The 5,540-nt window shown below is 42.8% G+C and overlaps 1 protein-coding gene and 1 long non-coding RNA gene across 2 annotated transcripts in view; one reads left to right on the top strand and one right to left on the bottom strand.

Annotated features, from left to right (window-relative positions):
- The window catches only part of LOC106725588, a 2,929-nt gene extending 2,503 nt beyond the window's left edge, over positions 1 to 426 (bottom strand). The window contains exon 1 of the long non-coding RNA XR_001361507.1: positions 330 to 426. This is a non-coding gene — a long non-coding RNA (uncharacterized LOC106725588). The remainder of the gene's footprint in view (positions 1 to 329) is intronic.
- Positions 1 to 5,540, top strand: part of PHF11 (PHD finger protein 11) — a 44,126-nt gene that overhangs the window by 530 nt on the left and 38,056 nt on the right. The gene's annotated exons all lie outside the window — the stretch shown is intronic.

The raw sequence follows: 5,540 nt of genomic DNA, 5'->3' as shown, positions 1-5,540 counted from the left end.
GGCCCCGGGGCAGGCGGAGGCGAGCTCCGGGGCTTCTCTCCGGCGCGGCTCCGCAGGCTGTGAAACCGTCGGAGAGGCGCGGGGAGCGGGGGCAGTGGTCGGCTAGGTCTCAGGGAGCGGTTTGGGAAGTTTCCCCGAGGAATGAGACTTTGGAACCACCCCTCCTCTACCTTTAGTAGCCAAGGCCTCAGAGGCTCTCTCCACGAGGGAAGGGAAGCAAGTCTTCTGAGCGCGCCCCTCCCTCAAACAGGAGCACAGCTCCTACCATGTGCCGAGCTCGGACCGAGAGCTGGGGATACAGAGCACCTAGTGGGCAGCTCGCTTCTGACCTGGTTTGCCCACTGAGGCACAGATGGGGGCTCCCAACTCAACCTGCTGTTCCCAGAAAGCTTTTTGGAGGCGAGTACGTGGATCTTAGTTTTAAAGGGCAAGTCAGTCAGCGAGAGAAAGGTTGAAAGGGTGTTCCAGCCAGGTGGTGATGTGAATAAAGCATCAGCCAAAAACATGTGGCAACCACAGGTCAAGCAGTTGAATATTTCATTCAGCTGGTATGTGTGTATACGGAGTGCAAGATGAGGAGTTCCATTCTGACCTTTTCCCCAAACTCCAGACTCTCATAACCAACTTTATCAATGCCTGGAGTGATTTCAAACTGAGGATGTCCCAAAGAGAACTCTTGTTTCCCCTCATAGACCCACACACTCCAGACCTGCTCAACCACCAGCCTGCCCCATTTCATTCACCCAGTTACTCAGGCCAGAAACCTTAGAGGCACCCTCAGTGCCTCACTTTCCTCCTCACTTCCCATCTAATACATTAGTCAGACCTCAGTGTGTCTTCAGAATACATCTTGAGCCTCACTACTTGTCACCACCTCCATTACTACCATCCAATCCCAAACCACCATCATCTCCTGCCTGGACTACTAGTCTCCTGGTTTCTATTCTAGCCTCATCTGCACAGCAGCCAAAATGATCTTTAAAACACAGAAAACAAATGTGATTCTCCTACTCAAAGCCCTCCAATAGTCAAAAGAATAATCTTTTTGGCTTACAGTGCACCCATGTCCTGATCTGATCTGAATCATCTTGATGATTCTGCCACCCCCTCAATGCCTTATGGGTCTTGTCAGGACAGCCTGCTAGACCCAGTAGAAGGACCCTGGGCTACTTATCCTCATTGTTCTTAATCTCAGCTATTGATGGAGACCAATGGACTCTTCCCCAAAATATCCTACCCCCATGATACTCACTGTATCGCTCCCTTACTGTCTGAGTCTTTATAGTTCCTGAGTTCAGATGGTGAAGGCTATCAGTTATCCAAGTGTATTTGGTCCATGAGTTTCAGGTAACATGTAGCAAGCATTCAGACAGTGAGGAATGCCTGTCTATGTAAAAGCCTCTAATGTACCATAACTCCCCTAACTACGGAGAGTTATGTGCATCCTCCGGGCCAGAAGAATAAACAAGTTAGAAGAGCCAAGATCTTTTGGGAAACTATGATGAGCGATGTTTTAGCAGGAAAAAGCCATTAGGGGGAGCCTGTGTGTCCCACTTTGGGTTTCTGTCTATCACTGGAAACAAACTCCAGGTCACATACAGCACAGAGGTGTGCTACCACAGCTGTATTCCCAGGTACCAAGACTCTAAGGGAGCCTGTGGACTTGGGAGTGCAACTCAGATGACACGGAGTCCCCAGAGCAGGCACAGAAGGACATGCTCAGGTATCTGCAGCCTGACAGCTCAGCCTAATGCAGTGTATCAGTCTGAAGGTCCAGCTTTGCACAGGAAAGGGTAACCCTGGGGCAATGTGTAGCTCTTCTTATACAACAAGGGGTTTTGCATATCCTGTCAAACATTACCATATGATTTTATAAGAGAATTTTAGCACTAATAATTTAACTGAAACTTTTTTTAAAAAAATGCTTTTATTGATTTTAAAGAGAAAGAAAGGGAGAGGGGGAGAGAGAGAGAAATATCAATGACAGAGAGACATTGATCTGCTGCTTCCTGCAGTTTCATACTGGGGAAGGAGCCCAAAACCCAGGCATGTGCCCTGACTGGGAATTGAACCTGGGACCTCTCGGTACATGCATCCACATTCAACCACTGAGCTTCACCAGCCAGGCTGTTTGACACATTTTTTTAGCCTGTGCTTTACAAACTCTAATATGAGTGTTTTTTTAAATAAGAACATAGTATTCTATCAAAGTAGACTTTGGGCCTAAGGCGAATAAAATATTGGAATTTTTTTCCCATTTTTATCCTAGGACGTGGGCTTTGTGTTGTCAAATATTAAAATATATTCTAAAGTGTTAAAAATTGTAAAGTGTGGTATTATTGCAGAAAGTGACAGGTCAGTGGAACAAAAGAAGTATAGGAACAAGCCCAAATAAATGTAATAATTAAATATATGAAAAGGATATTTTTATTTTTTTAATATATATTTTATTGATTTTTTACAGAGAGGAAGGGAGAGGGATAGAGAGTTAGAAACATCGATGAGAGAGAAACATCGACCAGCCGCCTCCTGCACACTCCCCACTGGGAATGTGCCCACAACCCAGGTACATGCCCTTGACCGGAATCGAATCTGGGACCTTTCAGTCTGCAGGCCGACGCTCTATCCACTGAGCCAAACAGGTTAGGGCATGAAAAGGATATTTTTAAATCAGTTGCAAACCATTATGAAAATAAGTTACATCTCCATCTCATTCTTTACAATAAAATTAATTTCATTTTAACATTTTAATGTAAAAAATAAATTAAAATTCTAGAATATAATAGAAGTATTTCTAAGTTATATCCCCTAACTCAGGAGTAGAAACTGTAACATAAAAGGTTGATATAATTTCATCAAATAAAACATTTAAATATTCTGTATATCAAAGAACATTAAAAGACTGCCAGAGCTGACTGGCAGACCCTGAATGACGGATGAAAGATTACTCTGACACACGTTTCTGTGAAAGAGAGGGCTAAGGGGCTGCTTGCTTTAGGAGCAAACAGCCCTGTTCACCTGCCTCCTTTAGGCTTTTATTGTCACAACAGCTTGAACTAAAATTAACCTTTAGATACAATCAGCAGGGTAAGCATCCTTGAGAAAGTGTCTGTAACTATAGTGTCTTTTAAACAAGGATGTTGTGAAGTCTAAACATAAAGATTCTAATAAAACACCTGGGGGGTCAGACTTGTTTGGAAAAGTCAAAGTAGAGGCTGCTGCCTTCGTCAAGTTTCCCTCAGAGACCCCCGGCCTTTCGGAGAATCCTTACAGACATTACAACCAAGTCCCGTGCTTCCCCACAAAAGACCACGTACTTGACTAACAAAGGGTTAGTGTTCTGAATACATGATAAGCTTTTATAAATAAGAAAATAGTGAATAACCCAATACAACAAAAAAATGGGCTAAGGACATTACCAGAGAAGAAATTCAAATGCCACCTTGGGGTATATTATTTCATAGTTATAGATTATGACCCACTTCTCTCTATACTTCATGTTCTTTCTTTTAATGTGGTCATCTAATCTTCTGTCCTAGCTGTACTATTATGTCTTTTTAAATCAGGTAGGCAAATATCCTTTCTTCTTTTTTTCTTAAAGTTTCTTCATTGTCCGTGCCCATTTATTCCAGATAATCTTAAAGTAACCTTGGGATTTAAGTTGAAATGACTTTAAACCTAGAACTTATTTGTGGTAGAATTGACAGCATTATAATGTTCAGCCTTCCTATCCAGGATCACAGCATTTTCATATATTGAGATTGATCTTAAAACTCTTTCATCATGTCATTCCCCTGTTCAAAAATCCTTCCTGGCAGACTTTCACCATCGGTTTTTCAAATTCTTTTCCAGAGTTCTTAGCACAGGTTCTTTTCTTCAGACCAGCTAATTTTCTCTCTTCTGGTCAGACCTCTCTCTTGGCTTTCCCACATTACTGCTCTATCTGCCAAGTCCTCGTCCCTCCTCCCCCCCCTGCCTCCCCCAGGCTCCCCAAGCTTCTCTCCAGGTTGTACCTGATCAAGGCCCGTGTCCTTGACAAGACTCCATCCCACAGGAAGCACTTCCTCCTGTACATCCATAGTATGTGTTGTATTTCCTACTCAGAAGTTATATTACTTTGTAACATTTATTGTTATTTTATTTTTATAATTGCTTTTTAGTCTCCTGTTTATTTTGTAAGTTTCTTGCAGACAACAATTCTGTCTCACATTTCTTTATATCGTTGGCTGTGCCATTTGGTACAGTACCCACTCATCACATACGGTTATTGAGCACTTAAAATGTGACATCCGTTGAGATGTGTAAGCGCAAAGTACACTGGGTTTTAAGACTCAGTACAAAAGAATATTAATTTTTATATTGATTAAATGTTGAAAGTGAAACCAAAATGTGGGGTTTGAGTCCGAGTTCGTTGTCTCGTGAAATCAAAGAATGAAGTCACAGACAAAACTAATTAATGGAGGCAAAGTTTATTGAGAGAAGCCAATCCTGGAAAAGGTGCAGCTGGGGACCCAGGAGCAGGCCAGTGTCCAGAGCTTCCTTCCCATGTTATAGTCGGGTGTTAAAGTCTATTAGTCCATGCGTAGAGCCCCACATGGCCATAAGCCACGTAGGCAAAAGGGAACGTGTCTCCTATCAACCCAAGAATCTAGCACGCTGGGGAGAGGGAGAAGAGGAGCTCGCACTTTTTAAGGGTGGATGCAGCTTTGCTAGTTCTTGATTGGTCTTTTCAAAGAATTTTGTCTTAGCAACATCCTTGAGATTAGGTTATATGTCTTATTGCCTTGTGATTGGTTATCTGCAACTTGCTTGTCTTTAGCAACAATCCATACATTTTAGTCTGTCTCTCTTGTATGCCCTTCTTTCCATGCCCAGCTGGGTTGCCTTAGCAATTCCGCCTAGTTGGATTCCCCAGTTTTACTTCCCCATGATCCCTATTCCTGACTACCTAGTTTCCCTCTGTCTACTCAGAAGGATAATATTTTGGATATAGTTGGTTGATTTAAATTACTTTCCCCTGTTTCTTTTTGCTATTCTTTAATGAGGCTTCTAGAAGTTTTATGCTGTATCTGAGGCTCACATTTCTGGCTTGAATTATGTTTTAGGAAACAAAGAAGAAATTCTTGGAAAGTGAAATAAATGTTAGCTCCAAAGTGCAGTCTTCTGAATGTGAAATGGAAGCTCTAATTTAAGAGCAACCAAAAGCCCTTGCTGGTATTGCTCAGTTGGTGGAGCATTGCCCTGTGCACCAAAAGGTTGCTGGATTCCCTGTCAGGGTACATAACTAGATTTCGGATTCTATCCCTGGTCCAGGCATGTGCAGGAGGCAGACAATCTCCCTCTCCCCTCTCCCCTCTCTCCTCACCTCTCCCCTCACTCCTTTCCCTCATGAATTACAAAAAAGGACTTTTAGGATCCACTTAAGTCAGTGGTTCTCAACCTTGGCTGCACATTAGAATCACCTGGGAATCTTTTTAAAATCCTGGTTTCTGGGCCTTATCCTCCAGAAATTCTGTTTCTTTGTTATGGGGTGGGGCCAC

This window comes from Myotis brandtii, unplaced genomic scaffold (assembly GCF_000412655.1).
Source record: "Myotis brandtii unplaced genomic scaffold, ASM41265v1 scaffold174, whole genome shotgun sequence".
Taxonomy (NCBI): Eukaryota; Metazoa; Chordata; class Mammalia; order Chiroptera; family Vespertilionidae; genus Myotis; species Myotis brandtii.
Note: the sequence above shows the minus strand (reverse complement) of the source record. Positions and strands in the feature narration are given on the sequence as shown.